The sequence below is a fragment of the Triticum urartu genome, chromosome 5A (genome assembly GCF_056163025.1).
Source record: "Triticum urartu cultivar PI428250 chromosome 5A, HENAU_Tu73, whole genome shotgun sequence".
In the NCBI taxonomy this organism is placed as follows: Eukaryota; Viridiplantae; Streptophyta; class Magnoliopsida; order Poales; family Poaceae; genus Triticum; species Triticum urartu.
The window spans coordinates 24,912,555-24,922,989 of NC_141877.1; positions in this window are offsets into that span (position 1 = coordinate 24,912,555).

Below are 10,435 nucleotides of genomic sequence, written 5' to 3' on the forward strand. Positions count from 1 at the left end.
AAGGATAATGTGACGGCGGCAGGATCCTCGTGGTGGACCTGTGTCCTCAAACTCCACCATAATGACGATGTTTGCTCCAGCGTCGGCGCGAAGCTTGGGAGGTAGTCCAGGAGCGGATGCAGATTGTGGTCTGCATCAGTGGCATCTAAAAGATGGTGGATCGTGTGCTGGATTTGTGGTACGTGGATGACATGTATGGTTTCCTCCTCCGACGTCTTGGTCATGTGGGGGTGCCAGATCTGGAGTTTGATGGCGTGTCCGGGGTGTTGCCCCGGTCTGATTCGTTCAACGGTAATGGTTTCGCCTTTGGCAAGCCAACTTGGAGGTCCGCAAAGCTGCATATCAGCGATGGAGCCGCGTCGAGCTCGGGATGGAGGTGATCCGTCATTTTTTCCTTTGGTGACTGTTGTGGTGGTGCCAGAGGCAAGTGACGAACGTTGGTGTCAAGTTCAGAGGTTTCTTCGGTCTTGTTTGTAATTTTACTTTTTGACCGTTGTTTCTTTGTGTAAAGGCTAGTGTTCTGCTATTTGTTCAGTTTTACCAAGTCGGTGTATGTGTGGCTTATATTATGATCTTTTGATATAAACGAGCCACGTATTATCATGCCAAAAAAAGTATACATATAGTGTGTACGAAGCAAAGTCGTATATTTCCTCATAAGATACTATCATCACACTTATAATTATGAAAAGTTCATTGTCAAAGTAAAAGTAAAGTAACCACTTAAGGCAGTATCAATATATTTTCCTTTTTTTGGCACGTCCCTGGTTTCTAGCCTTCAAGCCGCAGGAAAAAAAAACATGCTTAAATATAGAGACAATGTAACCATTGACAGATAAAAAAAAAGCTTGATCACATTGCCTCCGCAAATTACCTCCTTCCATTTCATCCCACGTCAATACTTCACAGGAAGCTTAACTATCACCTCATTAGGAGTATTATCTAAAATTTCATTTTCTACCAAGCAAATAAGGACTCGTGTCAGTTGAGTAAAATGCGCAGAACCACCACTTTCATGTTACAACTCGTGGAAAACCAACATTTTACAAAACATGACACTTTGAATCAAACTGAAAATTTGACATTGACAAAAATCACTGAGCAAAATTTTGATTGTGTTTTAACGCGGCAAATCGCCCACGTGCGAAAATAGAAGACAACAACGCTGAAAACGTCCGTTAACTGCACTGTATGAGGGTAATGTGGACGTCATGTCGTTAGAAACCAACTTCGGTTGCTGCGCCGCATTGAAGCGGGTTGACCGTCTCTCCGCCTGACCTGGGTGCACCTATCTATGCCACGCTCCGGCGCCGACCAGAACCGCATCATGCCGAGCGTCCTCCTCCCCCTCGCCGAGCCCTTCCTCCTCTCTAAGCCCTTCCGCCTCTCCAAGCCTAGCGGGGATGCCGAAGGCCTGGTTCTCGGCGTCGACTAGCGGCCACAGTGGTAGATCGTCGCCAGGAGAATCATGGCGTCGCCGCCCTCGCTCACTTGGACCATCCACATCAACGGCTTCAGGCTCCTCCGGTGACGAGGAGGACCAGCCGCAGCAGCGGCCCGGTCTCCTATTAGAGGCTGCTCTAGCGGATCCGTCTATTAGATGAAGATCACCGGCTCGCCCTTAACCTGCTAGAGTGGGGAGACCGGGTCCGGCTCCACCATCGCCGGCGCGCGTGAAGGACGAGCCACCGTCCCCTCCGCGGGTCCGCGTTAAATGGGAGCCTACATCCCCACTCTAGCAGGTGAAGGGCGAGTCGGTGTCCCCGCCGCGCAACCGTGGCCTCCACATCGGGGGCCGCGTGAAGCTGGAGCCGGCATCCCCCGAGCGCATCCGCTGCGTGAATGTAACGCCGTTGATGCGGCTATATCTCCCACGTGTTGAAGCACGACTTAGAGGCATGACCGCATGGAAAGCAATGTCGCAAGTGAGGTAATCTTCACAACAACTCATGTAATACATAAAGGAAAGAGATACATAGTTGGCTTACACTCGCCACTTCACACAATACATGAATAAAACATTACATTGATCCAGATACAATCAAGGTCCGACTACGGAACAAAAATAAAAGAAGACTACCCCAAAAGCTACACAGATCCCCGATCGTCCCAACTGGGCTCCACTGCTGATCAACTGGAAACGGAACAACAAAACGAAACACGAACTCCATCGAGCTCCTCCTTGAGCTTGGTTGCGTCACCTGCACGGTTCAACGACACCTGCAAGCTGGTTTTGGAAGTATCTATGAGTCACGGGGACTCAGCAATCTCACACCCTCGCGATCAAGACTATTTAAGCTTATAGGAATGGTAAAAGGTATGAGGTGGAGCTGCAGCAAGCGACTAGCATATTTGGTGGCTAACATACGCAAAAGAGAGCGAGAAGAGAAAGCAAAGGCACGGTCGATAAACTATGATCAAGAAGTGATCCTAGGACAACCTACGTCAAACATAACTCCAACACCGTGTTCACTTTCCGGACTCCACCGAGAAGAGACCATCACGATTACACACGCGGTTGGCGCATTTTAAGTAAGTTAGGGTTTAAATTTTCTACAACCGGACATTAACAAATTCCCATCTGCCCATAACCGCGGGCACGGCTTTCAAAAGTTCAAATCCCTGTAGGGGTGTCCCAACTTAGCCCATCACAAGCTCTCACGGTCAACGAAGGATATTCCTTCTCCCAAGACAATCCGATCAGACTCGGCATCCCGGTTACAAGACATCCTCGACAATGGTAAAACAAGTCCAGCAAAGCCGCCCGAATGTGCCGCCAAATCCCGATAGGAGCTGCACATATCTCGTTCTCAAGGCACACTCAGATGAGACATCCTACGAGTAAAAGCAACCCTCAAGTTGCCCCGAGGTCGCCCCGCAGTCTACTCGGTTCGGACCAACACTCAGAGGAGCACCGACCTGGGGGGGATTAAAATAAGATGACCCTCGGGAGCGTGACTCCCAAGGGAAAAGTAGGTGGTGGTGAGGCAAAAGGTAAAACCAAGGTTGGGCCTTGCTGGAGGAGTTTTATTCAAAGCGAACTGTCAAGGGGTTCCCATTATAACCCAACCGTGTAAGGAACGCAAAATCCGGGAACATAACACCGATATGACGGAAACTAGGGCGGCAAGAGTGGAACAAAACACCAGGCATAAGGCCGAGCCTTCCACCCTTTACCAAGTATATAGATGCATTAGTTAAATAAAAGATATTGTGATATCCCAACAAAAAATCCATGTTCCAAACAAGGAACAAACTCCAATCTTCACCTGCAACTAACAACGCTATAAGAGGGGCTGAGCAAAGCGGTAACATAGTCAAACAACGGTTTGCTAGGACAAGGTGGGTTAGAGGCTTGGCTTAACAATATGGGAGGCATGATAAGCAAGTGATAGGTATCGCAACATAGGCATAGCAAAAGAGCGAGCAACTAGCAAGCAAAGATAGAAGTGATTTCGAGGGTATGATCATCTTGCCTGAAATCCCGCAAGGAAGAAGAACGAGTCCATGAAGAAGACAAATGGACGTAGTTGAATGGGTCCTCACAAACGCGATGTTATTGGAACCAACCCGAAGAAGCAACACCGGAAAGAAGCACACAACATAGTAAACAACCATCACCTAAACATGGCATGATGCACAACCAAGTATGATGCATGTCCGGTTTAATGAAGCATGGCATGGCAACGTGCAACAAACAACACTACAAATTAAGTGGAGCTCAATATGCCACGGAGTTGCATATTGAAGAAAACACCACATGACTTATTTAGTTCTCTCTCGTTAGGTACTCAACAATATTAAATGTTGGTTAGCATGGCAAGGGGTGAAGCAAATGATAACTACCTATCTAGGCAAGTTTAAATGAGGCCGGAACAACAAAACAACATTTCCAGAAAAACCTCATATGCATATATTAGGTTTGGTACTGTTCTGCCCTAAACCATATTTTAGAGTTGTTAAACATGAAAAGCAAGTACACCATGTTAAACTAGGCAAAATTCCCATTTACATATAAAGGTTATTTAAAACCGAGCTACGGTTATTAAGTTATGAATTAAATCATTTTTACAAGTTATTTAAGCAAATTTAAACAAACAGCAGTTTAAACATTTTAAACATGATTGAAAGTTAGATATTACTAAACTAGATGAAATTCTAAGCATTTTACATATATAATGTTTTAACAAAAGATGCATAGTTGTTGAGTTATTATATGCATGAAGTTTAGGGGCTACACTGTAAAACTGGCGCTCTCTGGAATAATAGACAAATCACAGACGCTAGAAAAAACATACGCGGGCAGAATTGGCTGGCCCAACAGGAGGAAAAAGAAAAAAAACAAGAGCAGGGGGCGCTTGGGGGCTGCTCACCCTGGGCCTGGCCCAGTCGGTGGGAGGCAGGGCTAGCAGGCCTCCTGGACTGGCTGGATCGATGAGGAGGTGGAAGGGGGCGCAGTAAACGCGAGCGGTGGCTGCGTGCGTTCGTCGTCCTGCTTGAACGAAACAGATAAGCGGCGCAGGCGGGGCAGTAGTGGGTCGGCGAGGAAGTGGCTTCGGCAAGCGTGGGTTTGGAGGCCGGGGCGGGCTCCTTCGGTGGCCATCCATGGCGCTGCTGGTTCAAGGAAAAAGAGAGGGAGATGTGAGACATGGAAAGATGCAGGGGGAAGACTCAGGAACGGTGCAGGTCGTGCGGTGACCGAGAGAGGAACTGGGGGAAGGAGAGGTGCAGCAGTCGAGGACAGACGGTGGCAAGGTTCAGCGAGGCAAGGCTGGTCAACGCGAGCGCTTCCCTCGCTCGCTCAATGCAAACGAAACAGAGGCCGCGACAGGGGACTTGGCGAAGCAGGGAGGTTCAGGCGGCGATGGACTTGGCGCATGGCGAGGCTGACGGAGGAGGTCGAGCTCTAGCAGATCAGAGCGCGGTCAACGGAAGCGGGAGCAGCGAGCGGGTCTTGGCCTCAGAGCAGCGGGGCGGCGCATCTTATGCGGGGCGAGGGAGGTCGAGGCCATGGATGCTCCTGTCGAAGGAAAAAAAAGAAAGGTTCAGAGAGAGCAGAGAGAGACACGGGAGAGATAGAGAATGAGAGAGGATGAGTGACGAGGCTCACCGGAGATGGTGGTGAGGGCGTCGAGGATGGAGGTTCCGGCGGCGAGGTTCGATGAAGGCGGCGGAGGCAAGATGCAGGAGCTCCTTGTCTCCATGGAGGTGCTCTAGCACGAGCAGATTGAGCGCTCCTCGCTCGGGGATGCACTGCTCGAGGAGGAGAACTGCAGATGCGGCTCGGGGCAGGGGAGGAGCTTGGGCGCATTGGGGGGAGGTCCTGCTGGAGGTGGTCGACAATGACGTTTGGGTGCCCGGCGAGCTGCGGCTCGTAGCCGGCAGTAACGGGAACAGAGAGAGGTGATGCTCGGGCAGAGGAGGCCTTGGGCACGGGCGCGCTGGACTGCAGGCGCAAGGAAGCTTCAGAACGGGAGCTCCTCTCCCGATCAGATTTGGAGGAGGAGGCACCGGCTAGGTGGATCGAGTGGGGTGCTGGCTCTGGTTGGCTGGGTTTGCAATTCGAGGAGGGAATTTTGGATCGGGGATGAACCCGAGGAGGATTTGGAATGTGGCGGCGGCGATGGGACAGACTGCCTAAAATCTAGGGTTGGACTAGATTAGGTGAGGTTGGGCTATAAATATAAGGGAAAGAGGGAGTTTGGATCATCCGATCAAAATCGGATGGTTCAGAAAGAATAGGCTAGGGAGTCCAAATAATAAAACGGTGATATTTTGTAGATGTTTGGGGATGATCCGGACCCAACGGTGACAACTGTCCGGGTCGGGTCCGGGGAAGTTTCGGACACACACGCGAGGGGTCAGTTGGAACTTGTGGGCTGTGCAGAAGGGCTCGAGCTGAGAGAGAGGCCTGGCGACTGTTTCCGAAGACCGAAAACGTCCGACGTTAGACCGGCTATAATGCCGCTATAGTCATCCGTTGGGGCATCAAACGGACTCCGAATGCAATGAAATTTGGCAGGCGGCCTACTGACAACCTAACAACACCGCATGCCAACTTTCAACCCATCCCGAGAACATTTTCCGGCCACATATAAAATAATATTTCGGAGGTGCCGCGGGCGCATGCAAGTGTGTCTGGGCTCAGAACGGACAACGGAAAGAACGAGGAGACCGGGACGGATGCAAGTTTTGAAAACATGATGACGCAATGCACATGATGACATGACAAGATGCAACACGCAAGTGAATGACATGGCAACAATAGCGGATAACTGGAAGACACCTGACACATCGGTCTCGGGGCATCACAACACTCCACCACTACGAGAGGATCTCGTCCCGAGATCTAGAATGGCACCAGAGGGAAAACGGAAGAGAAAGAGAAGAGGTAAAACTAAGTTGCTTCTTTGACCAGTGAGTGAAACCAAAGAGCCTTGAAAAGGTTAAGCCATTTCGAGAAAAGAATACAATGGAGATGACGAAGTTGAAAGCACTCCGTTAGAAAAGAGGAACAAGGAAGAACAACTTCGGGCAACACTCCGATTGAAAAGAAAAGGAATTGAATAAGAACTTGATAAGATGAGATGATACTTGAATGAAAACATGACACTCCGGTTGGAAAATGGTTAGCAAAGGAAAGAATATGGTCTTGACAAACCAAGATGAGGAGTGAAAAGAGCAACATCACTAGACCTCAGGGAGAAAGAATAGAATATAGATAATTGAGATAAAAGAATGTAGAAGAAAATGCCAACTTCTGCCACCAAAAGAGCTTGGAAAGCACCCTTCCAAGAAGGTTATCACGGAGTTGCTGGAAAACCACAACGAAAAGAATAAGCTTGTAGTGGGCTTATGGAAAACATCTCAAAACTTAAGGTAAAATTCTGCCACTAACGAAAACAAGATTGGATTGATATCAACAAGGAGACGAGAAACTTATTTCACCGGGAGGATAAATGAAGAACTTGGGTCATTTATAAGCACCATAAATAGCAACAATCCTTAGGGAAGACTTTAGGTGAAATATAACCCAAGATAACTCCAACGAAGAGGTTGATGGATTTAAAATATCTCATTCTTAACAACATGTGAATCATGAAACCCGAACTCAAATTATCAAGAATGACATAATACCACCTCCAATGATACGGACGAAAGAATTGCAATTCATAATGCGAGATGAAGAACGTTTGAGCTTCTCTGAAAAGAATCTTGATGAACACTTCGAGAAGGAATTAAATCCTTTATGAACCATCATGTAGCGCCTCCATGAAGAACTCTGGTAAACAAAAGGATAACGAAATTTTTTTTGAAAACACAAGGTGAAACCTTGTAATGATTTAGATGGATCTCCGTGATGATGAGAGCTTGGAACTCCGGGAAGATGAACAATTGACAACGAGAATTAGTCATTGCGCACAAACTCTGGAGGAACGAATCCATCATTTGGATAAAGCAAGAATAAGAATTATGTTATGCGTATCCTTCACCAATTTAGGTTGATGACAGGCAACAGATTTAGCATACTACTTATTCTTGTTGAAAAAGGATTAAGATAGATATAACGCCAACTTGAGAAAAGGTCTTCAACGAACCACCGGTAGGATTGAAGCAACGGATGAATTGATATGATAACCAAGGAAGAGATCTTGAACGAACCACCATAAGAATTGAAAATGAACGAAGTAAAGGGATGAATCACCCGTAAGAATTAGAGAACGAATGGTGATACTTGAGGGGATTTAGATACAACTGAAATGAAGAGATCACGAGCAGATTAGAGAATATTTGAATGATGCACCGGTAAGATTTAGAGAATGAGAGCTGAAAGTTGAGAATGAATAAACCTGAATTGATGGACTCCGGATAACAACCTGAGAAGACTCTTGAATTGCTTCAGATGGGTGAAACGAATTCCCACAATCAAAAATAATTATGAGAGGATGGCAACAAGCTAGAATCACAAATCTTCGAGAAAATGGAGTAAGATATGGAGGAAAAACTCTTCTTCGGTCTACAAAATCTGAGAATGACGACGAGAAACACCACCAATAATTGTAGAGGCACTCCGGAAGAATCTAAAGCAAAGAGATTGAGCCAACGATGAAAAGAATTTAACCGATCTTGGAGAAAGGCATTTGACTGATGATAAATCATTCTTACGTCAAACTTCGAAAAGAAATTTGAGGATAGCTCCGGGAAAATAAGAAGAGTCAGGTAAGATCCTAGGGAAAGACCTATGGGTTAGGGCCCACTCAAAAGAAACACCGTAGAACGATTTAAAAGAGAGAATGCACCGGTTGAATTAAAAGGCTTGAATGAGAGAACATCCTCGAAAAACCTTGAACGAATGCAAAGTGGAAACATGAATCTTCTGAGATATCTCCAGCACTCCGGAACACTTGAATAGTGAGAAGTGACCTATTATGAGGTGCACCGGTATGAGAGTCGCATTTGAAACGAGGAAAAAGGATATGATCAACAAAGCTTGACTTGAAACCACCGAAGAAGAAAAGAGTGGAGAATGATGAACTAGAAGCTCCGTTAGAATCTTCATGAGCAACACCGGGTAACAACATTGACGGAAAAGAATGGAGAGACTTCTCATCAGTAAGATGATTCTTGATTGAGAAATCTGAGTCCTTGAAGAAAAAGGGTGGGTGGGCGGGAAAAACAAAGACAGCTTGGGACAAATGAAACAAACACTGTTGAGAAGACTTGGAGTTGATCTTACAGATGAGACAAATGATAGGATCAACTCGAAGAGAATCACACCAGTTGAGAAGGATTGACATGACAAACTCGATGATCGAGAAGGATTAGTATCCGCATAAGAGTATGAGAACACCATTTAGGAAAGGTATGGAATCAACATTTGACTTCGAAGCAACTCGAATACCACAACTGAAACAAAACAAATATTAGCTTGCAGAAGAAGCCGGAACAAACATATGATAGAGATTTCGTCCGAAGTTTTCGTGGTGGGGCCTACACGGGCTCGATCGTACAACACCATCATGTATAAGGCAGTGCACATGACATACGAAGCGTCCCCGAGTCAGCATAGCCAAGGACTCTTTAAGACACAACGAGACCACTGTAAAACCAACCGTGGATAGGCGGACCACTAGACGTCGAACCCCAATTTCATATCATACATCTGTCAGAAAGATATCCTAAGAGCTACTTGAATTCGCACTTATAAACTCCCGAAACTTTCCAGTTATGCAATCAGGTGTTGGGGATACAGGGGAAGCATAATATCTCGCCCAAAACTAGCAAATCCTACATCGAGTTGTATCCATTCTTCAACACATAACCAAGAAACCTTCGGAAATTGTTTACCTCAACCTTCGAAAAGCATCCGTTATACAAGTTATGGCAATACTCCCGAACTCCTGCCCCAGTACTGGGTGTCGTCGAGGTTATCTCACCAACAACTACATAAGAGAGATTTTCGATGTCGGCGAAACTCAGGTATTCCAAAACTGCAACGATAAAATTGTGACGACAACACCTCGGAGCTCAACTCCCCGGGACACTGCCACAACCCCTAAATGCCAGGAGGCACCAAGAACAATGTTCTCGTCACAAAACCATCGGAACGATTCCAAAATACCCGCGTGATCCTAAATTTTTTTTAGTGAAATTTGAGAAGAGCAGAGTCAAAACTCTACGTCAGGATGCTTCACCAGAGCGACGAAGGGACTGAGGAGTAAAAAGAATCCTACTCTCCGATATATATAATCCTAAAAGACTCAAAAACATTTTTCTAGACTCAACAACGCCAATGATTCGATCAAGCAGGGGGCTCCTAAGGTTGGGGAAGGCTCTGATTACCAACTTGTAACGCCCTCGATGCGGCTATATCTCCCGCGTGTCGAAGCACGACTTAGAGGCATAACCACATTTAAAGCAATGTCGCAAGTGAGGTAATCTTCACAACAACCCATGTAATACATAAAGGAAAGAGATACATAGTTGGCTTACACTCGCCACTTCACACAATACATGAATAAAACATTACATTGATCCAGATACAATCAAGGTCCGACTAAGGAACCAAAATAAAAGAAGACTACCCCAAAAGCTACACAGATCCCCGATCGTCCCAACTGGGCTCCACTGCTGATCAACTGGAAACGGAACAACAAAATGAAACACGAACTCCATCGAGCTCCTCCTTGAGCTTGGTTGCGTCACCTGCACGGTTCAACGGCACCTGCAAGCTGGTTTTGGAAGTATCTGTGAGTCACGGGGACTCAGCAATCTCACACCCTCGCGATCAAGACTATTTAAGCTTATAGGAATGGTAAAAGGTATGAGGTGGAGCTGCAGCAAGCGACTAGCATATTTGGTGGCTAACATACGCAAAAGAGAGCGAGAAGAGAAAGCAAAGGCACAATCGATAAACTATGATCAAGAAGTGATC